The sequence below is a fragment of the Euleptes europaea genome, chromosome 10 (assembly GCF_029931775.1).
Source record: "Euleptes europaea isolate rEulEur1 chromosome 10, rEulEur1.hap1, whole genome shotgun sequence".
Classification (NCBI taxonomy): domain Eukaryota; kingdom Metazoa; phylum Chordata; class Lepidosauria; order Squamata; family Sphaerodactylidae; genus Euleptes; species Euleptes europaea.
In genome coordinates this window covers 64,970,102-64,981,932 of record NC_079321.1, presented here as the reverse complement: position 1 = coordinate 64,981,932, position 11,831 = coordinate 64,970,102, and positions in this window count along the sequence as shown.

The following is an 11,831-nucleotide window of genomic DNA, read 5'->3' as shown; positions in this document are numbered from 1 at the left end:
GTTTGGGGAGGAACTTCAATGCCATAGAGCACCATTGCCAAACGGCCATTTTCTCCAGGTGAACTGGTCTCAGTCGGCTGGAGGTCAGTTGTAATAGCAGATCTCCAGCCAGTACCTGGAGGTTGGGGGAGAAATAGACACCACTGTACTAGTATCGGGGAGATTAGGAAATCAGTACAGGAGCGAAATCAAATTTAAAGTGCAAAAATATCTTTATATGCTACTGTGTATAACCTTATACATCAATATTCTAAGTCACCTATAAAATGTATACAACACACAAATACAACAGTAAAACAAACATACAATCAACCACCTCAAAGGTGAAGGAAGGAAGGGAACAGTTCATATATGACGCGTCTCAGAGAGTACAAACATCTTTCTTCTGCGCTCTTCTCAATGCAGGTAGGCAGGAGAATATCAATATTCAATGAGGAAAAAATTCACGGAGGATACGGCCGTTTCAAATTCGTTGAATAGGAATTCTTCATCCGTCCTTCAATAAAGTTCCTCTTATATGGCATGCCTTAATAGTATTTCAAAGTGCTGGACACATATCGCTTCCCACAAGGGGTACACTTTTGAATCTCACCCCTTGTGGGAAGCAATACGCGTCCACCACTTTGAAACACTATGAAGAGGTGCCATACAAGAGGAACTTTCAAAGAATCTGAAACGGCCGTATCCTCCATGAATTCCCCCCCCCTCATTGAATATTGCTAATTCTCCTCCCTACCTGCATTGAGAAGTACCTGGAGGTTGGCAACCCTCACCCCAAAGGCCGTTGCCAGCAGGAGGAGGGAGAAGCGAGCGGCCTGCAAACCACCACCAAGGCCCTTTAGAACCGATAGCTCGATCCCTCCTCTGCCAAAACTGTACTCACTCCCCACCCTTGAGCCATGGATGCCCTTACGGAGGGCCCCAGAGGGGGGACAGGCCCGTTAACGGCCAGGGGTTCAGACAAGCCGGACAGGGGGGAGAAGCTCCCATTTCCAACTATCCGATCGCCGGAAGTGTGTGTGTGTGCGGGGGGGAGGGGGAACAGGAAGTCACAAGGGGGGAGGCGCCTTCCGGGTTCCCGCCTTCCGCTCCCACTCACAGCCGCGTCCGCCTTCGAGCCCCTCCAGCCTCGGTTTGAAACAGCCCGCCTCTCCGCCCGCTCTCGGAGCCTCTAGGCCCCGCCTCCCTCTAACCCCATTGGCTGCGCCTTCCTCCTCCCCCTCCCCCTCCCGCCAATAGCTTCCCGCCCCGGGCTCCCTGCGCGGCGCCTTGGGGAGGGAGGCGCGTGCTGGGCGGCTGCGCTCCGGGGCTTGAAATCCGGGCGGCCTGCAGTGGCCGCTCCCCCAGCGAGGGCTCTCGTGCTTTTGGGAACTGCGCGATATGCAGAGACGGAGCATGCAGTTGTTTCCGGTTTTTGCATTTTTCTGGCTTGGAAATGTGTCGTTGTTGAATCTCTGCCTGTTGGGCAGATGTCCATAGCACAAAAATGCTGGAAGGGGGGAAAAAAAGGGGGGAAAAGCGCCTACCCTTCACTCATGCCAAATATAAAGCTTGATCCAAAATTAAAAAGCGCATTAAAGAGCTCGATTATAACAGCACTACTTTTCCTGCTCGTCGCGTCTCTTCATCCCAATACCCCCTCCATGTGGTCTGCCTGCCTATACACATTATCTAAGTGTGAAGTGGTGCAAAAGCGCAAAATATATACAACGATAACGAAGATACACATACAAAATAAATAATAGAAGTCCAATATGATGTCAAATTTGTGAGTGCTGTCTGGATTTTTCCCATCCATACAGCACTGAGCCTCTTATTTTCTCCAGGTTTATACATATTATCTGACAACTCGTCTCTGTAGAGCTTTTTTCTTGGCTAGATTGAATGCTAACCCTTCTACGGTAATGCAGGGCAGAATTCTGAATATACCCTACTCAGACAGGACCTGCCCTTGCTCTTCTGGCTCTATTGACTCATTAGCTCATGCCCTTTTGGAATGCCGCTTTTACGAGGAACTTCGATTGCACTATATTTCCCCCTTTTAATATACAAATCCAATGCCTCTGTGACTGACATAATGCTTTTTTTACTAAGCAATAGGGACCCCAAGGCTACATTGTCAGTGGCAAGATTTGTTTCAGTCCTTATATCCCTCCAGCACTAGATATATGCTGCTCAAGATCAATTGGTCAAGGAGCTTCTAAGGGATAAAAGGAAAGGAAAGCTTGATCTGCACGTTTCTTTCTCTCTCTCTCAGTTGGTTCTGGGAGTGTGTGTAAGAGATACTGGGACTAACAAGGAAGGACTATAACATCCCTGCATTATTTATTCTGGAAAAATTAATTTGCAGTCACTGCCATGCGCCAATCAGTGCGCACAGATACTGATAGAATTGTAGTCCTGTACAGTACATGCAAAATGAAGCAAGACTGGCACTTTTTACGACTTTCAGCAGCAGCCTTCAATACAGAAATCCATTTTAAGCTTTCTTAGCATGGAGATGCGATGATGGAAGAAATCTCCCTCATTCTCATACTACTTTTGTAGACTCCTGTACAGAGAAAAATCCCGGCCTGGATAGCCCAGGGAAGCCTGATCTCATCAGATCTTGGAAGCTAAGCAGGGTTGGCCTTGGTTAGTACTTTAAGGGAAGACCACTAATTGGTTGCTTTACAGAGACAGGCAATAACAAATCACCTCTGAACATCTCTTGCCTTGAAAACACTACTGGTTCACCATAAGTCAACTGTAACTTGATGGCACTTTACAAACACATACACACAAAAGGCACGCATTAAATGATAACTAATGTGACTCAAATGATAATCATTTTAAATTTTGTTTTAAGGTTGGTTGATTTTCATTACTATCAGGGCCATGGTGCATAAGGATGCAGGCACATTAATATTTTAATATCTTCCATTTATAGATGCCTACTGCTCATAATAACTAACAGCCAGTGGTGAGTAGGCTTCCACAATGTTGATGGCATTTATGTATATTCTCATAGGATTAAAAGCACACTGACAGCATGTATTAATGCTTGAGCGTGGTGTACCGATCTATCACTATTATGTGATCTATCAACAACCTTGGAAAGGCATCAAATTTTTAGTCTGTTGCAACAAAAAGGGGGTCTTCTGGAATCTTAATAACAGATCTATTATGGCAAAATCTTTTGTGGAATCAGAGCATTAGCGGATACATGAAATGTGTCTAGGGTTGCCAACTCTGGGCTGGGAAATTCCTGGAGATTTGGGGGTGGATCCTGGGGAGGATGGAGTTTAGGGAGGGTAGGGACCTCAGTGGAGTATAATGCCATATAGTTGACCCTTCAAAGCAACCATTTTCTCCATGGGAACTGATCGCTGTTGTCTGGAGATCAGTTATCATTCTGGGAGCAATCTAAGCCCCAAGAGCCCCATGGTGCAGAGTGGTAAACTGCAGTACTGCAGTCAAAAGCTCTGCTCACGACCTGAGTTCAGTCCCTATGGAAGTCAGTTTTAGGTAGCTGGCTCAAGGTTGACTCAGCCTTCCATCCTTCCGAGGTCGGTGAAATGAGTACCCAGCTTGCTGGGGGTAAAGGGAAGACGACTGGGGAAGGCACTGGCAAACCACCCCGTAAACAAAGTCTGCCTAGTAAACGTCGGGATGTGACGTCACCCCATGGGTCAGGAATGACCCGGTGCTTGCAGGAACGACCCGGTGCTTGCACCTTTACCTCTAAGCCCCACCAGGGGGTTGGCAACCTTAAGTGTATCCTCAGCATTTCTCTCTCTCTCTCTCTCACTCACACTCAGATAGACAGGCATCGACAAAAAAATTGGGATCAAAAGTTAATGAAATGTAAGAGACATGGTGTGTGTGTGACATGTTCATGTAAAGCTCAAATATATACTATTCATATCAACAGTAATGTGAATATAATCTTGCCTGCCTTTCCAAACTAATTTAACACCCATAGTGTGAGAGTAACTCATACCCTTAATTGAGACCTTATTGAACAGTATAACATGACCTGAAACATTACAATTCAGAATTTCTTTTGCTGAAGTACTGTGACTATCCGGTCAACAGCAGACCAGGGAACTAAAATAGACACCTCTATTTTTTGAAACTTTTTTTGAAGTTATCCTTTCATAATAGTGTTTGGTATGTGCTGCGGTCTAAAAAATGAATTAAAACTACTTCCCTTAATTTAGCTTTAGCTTGAAGCTATATTTGTAATTTTAACAATTAAAATGTATCTCAAAGGGAAAGAAAATAGGTCTGATATATTCTCACACACTCATTGTTGAGCTGGGAAAATTACTGAACAGTTGTGCCAGAAAGGCTAACAAACATTTTCAGATTCAAATCTAAAATTAAAATGTTATTCACAGTCTTCACATCTTTGGTTTCAGAATCATTTACTTCAATAAGATTAAGTGAAAGTGGTCTGAGCATGGCAATTGTGGCCTATATTTCAGCAAAACAATTCTGTTAGTCCTCTAATGTGGTTTGCATACTTCAGACGATGTTTGTTCTCATTTCAGCCTTCAGTGATATGAATCATTCAAAAGTTCTGACCCCATTCCAAAAGAAATTGAAGCTAATAGCTACAATATGAGCAGCAATATTGGGAAACTCCCTGCTTTTCTGGCTGTTGTTGTGGAACCAATTTGACTGGCAAGAGACTATTTAAAAAGGCCAGCTTGGAATGTAAAACTCCTCCTCCCCCCTCCTGTTTTCCATCCAGAAACAGTTGGCTGAACATCTGCACAGGCTATTTTGACAGTTTCTTTAAAAATTCTTCCTCCTTCAGTGATTATTTGTTAGTGGAAACATAATGTGTTCTAGCACTGTTCTCTTGTCTTCCTGCTCCCAACTTTGCCAAAATGTCATAGGAAAACCTCCACTGTGTCACAGTAAAATTGCAATTGAAATACATGTCAAGTTGCTAAAATAATGCCAATTTTGTAGAAACTACAAGAGTCTTGTTGACAGTTCATCTGTTTGGAGTATGGGTTATATAGGGACATAAGAGAACATATGGAACATATACATCACTGGTGGTGTGATATTGGGGTGGGGTTGGGGTTCAGTGGAAGAGTGTGGCATGCAGAAGGTTCAATTCAAGTGTCTGGTTAAAATCAGGTAGTAATTGATATGAAAGACCTCTGACTAAAACCCTGGAGACCTTCTGCCACTGAGAACATGATACTGACCTCAGTGGACCAACGGTCTGACTCAGTGTAAGGCAAAATTATGGGTTCATCATATGAACATTTTCTTGTATAATATATATTGGAATATACTGGTGCAAACATTTCAGACACGTTATTCAAGTTTCTGAACCAAGACTGAAGCATTTGTCTGTGTCTGTAGGTTGAAAAGGTCTGGTTTAGCTGTGATATATCTGTTGTCAACACATTTTTAAAAATATTTTTTACAGGAAGGAGGAAAATGCTGGCAATATTTTGATGGCACTTATTATCTGTCAGAAGTCCATATAACACTGAGTTTTATGAAAGAAAGCAAGGGGGTTGTAATCAAGGACACAAACAGGGTGATTATGGGAAAACTTTTTCTCCCCCACTGGATACTGGTTACCCCTGCTGTCAAGAAACAGTGGCTATTTCTTCCCATTTGTAGCCTGATCAATTAGAACATAAGAAAGGCCCTGCTGGATCAGACCCAGGCCCATCAACTCCAGCAGTCTGTTCACACAGTGGCCAACCAGGTGCTTCTAGGAAGCCACAAACAAGACTGCAGCAGCACCATCCTGCCTGTGTTCCACAGCACCTAATATAATAGGCATGCTCCTCTGATACTAGTGAGAATAGGTATGCAGCATGACTAGTATCCATTCTAACTAATAGCCATGAATACGCCTTTCCTCCATGAATATGTCCACTCCCCTCTTAATTACTTGCATAAACTGTCAAAAGAACCCACTCATTTATTCGAGGCAACTAGAGACACTGTATAAGTGAGACAAAACCCCAACAATTACCTTTGCCTCAAAGACCACTGACTCCTTGTCATAAGGAAGGGCACATTTTGGCCTTCTAGTTTCAAAGGCTTTATGGGCAATAGGCCCTTTTAGGTCATAAAAGTAAACAATTACCACTCATAAATGTAATGTGGTTGCCCTGTACACAATTGTGCACCTAAGGTCACTGAAAATAACTCTGCATACGATCGGCCCATACATTGCATAATTATAGTTTCTACTGTATTTTTTTAAGTTCTACTAATGTAAGATAGCAACTCTATTTTCTGTTTCTAGCTCTGTTCAGATGAAAAAGAAGAAAAACAAGTAATAAAATAGTTTCAGTCATAACAAGAAAGAAGCATCCAAGTGGTTACTTGCCAGGAATGCTTGGCTCTGAGCAGAAGAGCTAAAGTCAACAGGTTAGAAAATGTTAGTAGGGACTATTTTTGCTGAATTTTAGTTTTCGCTTGTCAGATACATAGTGAATAATTGTTTCAGTTCTTTTGAAGTTCAAATGCAGAGGAATTTGATTGTATCAAAGATCTGATTATAGAATTGTAATACAAAGGCTATTATTACTACCTTTAGTGTGGTTATGCTAATGCTAGAGCCACTTACCTTTCAAAACAACTTGCAGATCATTTAAGAACACCCACTGGGGTATATGAATGTGAAATAACTTGCTTTAATGGAAATAAGTTGCAGTTTACCTCAAGTAAATCGCATTAAATTCAATGTGGTAGTTAGTTTGTTAGACTAGGATGTGGGAGATGCAGGTTGAAATCCCCACTCTACCACGGACGCTCGCTGGGTGACCTTGGACCAGCCGCATACTCTCAGCCTAACCTACCTCACATGGTTGTTGTGAGGATAAAATACAGGAGGAGCCAACAATGTTGTAAGCCAATTTGGGTCCCTATTGGGGAGAAAAGTGAGATATACATATAATAATAATAAAGTAATATGGCTTACTTCCTGGTAGCTAGGCTTGTGATTGTAGGCCTACATGGTTCTGGACTATTTAATTCTTCTCACTGCCTCCCTACCTCATTTTACCCTAACAAACTTTTTGAGGTAGTTTAAGCTAAGAGACAATTGGCCCAAAGACTAATCAAGATTTAATCTAGGTTTCTTTCATTCATCTCTGGCAGTCTGTTCACTACACCACATTGGCTCTCCAAATTAAATATGATGAATGCTTTTTTGTGTGTGAGCTGAATCTGAAAAACTCAACATATGCTGCCCATGTTGTTTGATAATGACAAAACTATTTTTACTTGTTACATTTCTATCCCACCTTTCCCCTCATGTATAGAGTGTGTCCTATCCAATCACTGACCAGACCCACTGAGTATCATATGCCTAATTATTACTCTTAAAATAAATAATTTCAGTTTCTTGGGAAATAGTCAGTGTTTACATAACTGCTTGCTGTTTGTGAAGCTTTTGGGCATAGGTTTGCCAGTAAGGGGTCATGATGTGTCTAGCTCTGCCTCTCTCTGAGAACTGGGTTCAATTCCCAGTTCTCCACATGAAGCCTGCTGGGTGACCTTGGGCCAGTCACAGTTCTCTCAGAATTCTCTTAGCCCACAAAGAGGTAGGCAATGACAAACCACCTCTGAACGTCTCTTGCCTGGAAATCTCAACAGGATCACCATAAGTTGGCTGCGATTTGATGGCACTTTACACACACAGTTAACATTTTCATGTGTTTATGAAGAGGGAGGAGGCAGAGGGGAATAGATATTAGCCCGTTCAGTAACTCATTATTTCCCTCTTTCCCTATCCCTTCTTTAATCTATTAGAATTGAACATGGAGCAGGAATTTCAATGCCCTTAAAAAAAAAAATCTGTTATGCCAAGGTGGCATGATTTCTGATGACATATCAGAAATATATAGAAACGTTAACATATATTGAGTGGATTATACTTTTATTTTTTGTTTGCTATGCTACATATTTTATAGTGCAATCCTTTACAAAGTTACCATAGTCTAAGTGCATGGAAATCAAACTGGAGTAACTCTACATAGGATTGCACTGCTCAGTCTCTAACGCTCATGTTAGTGCCTTAGGGTTGCCGACTGCCTGGAGAAAAATATGTCCAGTCCCTTTAATAGAGGCTTAATAGAATGTTATTTACCTCTATCCTATGAAAAGCTTTAGTTGCTCATTTCCACACATAAAGGAGTTTTATTCATGGGGGTTTGAAGCGCCTTCGAATCTACTTAAAATCGGTCCTAATTTCAAATTCTTCACCTGGAACCCGGCTTTTTTGGGAAAGAGGGGAAAAACTCGCATAAAACGCGAGTTTACCTAAACCACTTAAAAGCCGTTCTTTTTTTGGAGCGCGCGTTAACTCCCTCGGGTACCCATGAAGAAATGTTTGCGCCGCTTGTGCTGCCCCTCCCCGTGATGTGTACTTTCCCCTCCCACAAAACCAGTGATTGGTTGGGGGTGTGTCCTGCACGCTAATGAGAACGCCCTTGAGTTGCGCCTACTGCCGTGGCCACCAGGTGTCGCTCACTTCACCTATGCTAGCCGTTGCTATGGTTTCCACGTTTCCTGATGGGATGCCACCGTGCAAAAACCAAATGTGTCTCGAGGAAAGGCCATATGCGACCCATTCTCTCTGAAAGACCCTGCTTTGTGTTTGCACTCCCTTTTCGTGACCACATCTGCCATACCATCCGTTGGCTATGACGGGCAGCCAAAGAAATTCGGGGGCGCGTGGTGTCTCGTGGAGGGAGCGCGAGACGCTTGATCTGTTGAATATCTGGGGGGAACATACCATGCAGAGGGCTTTGCACAAGTCCCACCGTAACCTTGATGTTTTTGAGAAGATTGCTGCTGAGATGGGACGCAAGGGCCACCGCCGGTCTGCTCTGGAGTGCAGGACAAAGACTAAAGCTCTGCGCCGTGAGTACAAGCGTTGCGTGGCGCACAACAACATCTCTGGAAACAGCATCAAAAAGTGTCAGTACTACGACCAGCTGCACATTATTCTGGGCGCAGACGAGACTATTCGCCCGCTGAGAGTTGCCAGGAGCATGAACCTGCTGCTGGTAACGGAGGAACGATCAAGCGAGACCACAATCTCACCCGGATCGCAGGACCTTTTTGGGGACACACTCGCAACCATTAATGCGGAAGATATTCGTGCCTCCTCTCCAGTAACCCATGGTGAGTAACCTCCTGTGCGCTTATTTTTCCTGCGTTTCTGTCTGATGCTCCCTTAACGGTTCTCCGCTCTCCTTTTCCAAGACTCCTCGGAGGTGGCTTCCCGTGCATCTCCCCCCCCCGGAGAAAGCCAGACTCAGGACCCCGACGAGACTACTGTTTCCTTGGGAGTGGCCGAAAGTGATCCTGGGGAAGGTAATGTACTCTTTTTTGGGGCGCTTACTGTTGTTTTCATTATCCCAAGTTAACCTTCCCGTTACTATATTACTGCGCTAGTACCGACAAAGCGACATTTTCTTTTGGGGAGTGTTCCGGGGGGGCAGGCTTGCTACACATTACTGCCCAAGTGGGGCCGGGGGGGGGGGTTACTTCATGTTGGTGCTGTGACTGTAAGGATGCGGCTGAATTATTGCTCTGAAATATGGGAGCCTTGTGAAAGCATGATCTACATCACACACGTCACCCGCTGGTGTGTGGGGGGGCAAGGTAAAGAGACCCTCCTGCTAGTGCTGTTTGTAAAAATTGCGCTTTTGAAATAGCAGCAGCTTTTGGGGGAGTTGTGACACATTGTGGTGGCTGTTTGGCCCATTTTTTCTTGGTTCTACATTGGAGAAGGAGGATGACAACAGAGTCTGGCTGGTTAACTTCGGCAGAGGGGGGCAGGGAGGTGTGGTGGTTCAGGGCTTTGGTTTGGAGTGTTTGGACTGTACTATGGAGCACTGGGTTTGCTTTCACATTCCTCAGCATGAAGGGGGCACCTGTGGTTGTTTGCCCGGCCCCAGCCATTCTCTCATCCACGCCTTTCGCACAGACTATCTCCTGTGAAGAGGGGAAGGGAAGATTACTGTTGGCTGCTTTGACTTTCCATTAAGTGGATCACGAGGTTGGGATATTCACACCCGCCCCTCCCCTCTTCTTCTCCTGGATGAGTCAGGAGCAACTCACACAGCCTTTTGAGCCCAAACTTGATAGTGTTGAATGTATGGTAGTTTGGAGGATTGTGCTTAACTTCCGTTTACCCCGTTTCTCTGAAACCCATATATTCTTAACACCACACACCGTTTAAAGAATTACGGTTACTTTGTTATTACTGCCACTTTGAGCGAACAGAACTTTGCAGAGAAAATGGTCGGTGACGGGTATAATGCTGCTTTTCCATATGGTGATGCTCAGAGGCTGCAAGGTCCTCTCCGGGCTGTCTGTCCTGTGGGAGCAACACCAACCCCCCCCCAAGGAATGGCCCTGACTGAGGACATAACTTTGCTCAGCACATCAGCCTAACGATCCCAAGCTTTTTGCTGTGTGCTCAGGTTTTGTAAATGATGTCAGTTACTATTTATCCAGTTTCTCCATACAACATAAATATCCGCCCATCAAAACCCCAAGCCAACAGCAACTTCTCCAGCCTTTCTGTCTTGTTATAACAGCACCTGAACAGAATAAATAATTAAATAACCGGCCTACTTATCCTCGTAGTACAATCCCTACTAATAGAGGGAAATGGAGAAGAACAGGGATCCATGGGTGATTTGCTTGGGGGGTGAAGGGTGATCGCGCCACAGGATAACCGAACCATGGGTGAGTTAATGAGTTGCGGTGTTTCCAAAACAGGTCTATGCTGCTCATGTGACCTTCTCTTTTTCTCTCTAAACTGCTCTCTGCAGGGAATGTGGGAGCGCTGGCAACCAATACTCGACGGATCACTCTATCAGCCAACGAGCGGATGCTTGAGAGGGAGCAGAATAGGGTGCGCAGAGTGGCACTGCTAACTGAGGTGGGGAATCAGATGCTCAGACAATCAGAGCAGGAGGAGGAGAGCGCTGCGCAACGTCATCATGAATTTATGCAGGCGGAGGAGCGCCGTTCCCTAATTGACCAGCGAAAATTTGAGTGCGAGTCTCACGATAGGAAGAGATTGTTGAGGGAAGCCAGGTTACAACGGTACACGCTTATGAGGTCCATGGCTATGAACCGTGCAGTCATGATGCAAGCAGTCCAGGCCATACAATCCCTTGGTGGGGGGGGCGGGTTGTGCACATGCCATGCGTCTGGGGAGACCCAGACCTTGCAGAGAATAAGCTGTCCATCAGAGGACAACGGTCACTTGGTGGCTACCTGCATATTTTCCAATGCGGCTACTGAGGACCCGCTAATGGCAGGATTAGAGTGCCAGAACAGTTCTGAACTGGGAGTTGATCCTCCACTGACTAGAAATGTAAACCGCAGGGCTACATGCGGCCTAACTGAGGTGCGGCGTGCTGGTGTTGGTAAACTGAGCTCCACTCTAAAAGGCAGCCCATCTGTAGGTAATGGCTCGATGGTGGGTTCAGCGAGTGCTAAAGGACAGAAAAAAATTAGTAAACAGCACTCTGAGGGTCTGTCTGTGTCACCGAGAATGCAGAAAATAAAACGCGTGGTAAGGAAGCGAGAGATTATGAACCTTTAATGAAAATAAGGGGTGAAAGCTTAATCGAGAATTAATGGTCCAGTACTGATGTACCAATTCTAGTCCTCCATTGCCCAATCCTGTTCTTTTTTTTCCTGCAATTTTTTTCATTGTATCTATGAACAAATTCTTCTCTTTAAATTGGAGTATTGCAACTTCTGTGCTTAACGGTTGCGTTCTGATGTACCAATTCTAGTCCTCCATTGCCCAATCCTGTTCTTTTTTTTCC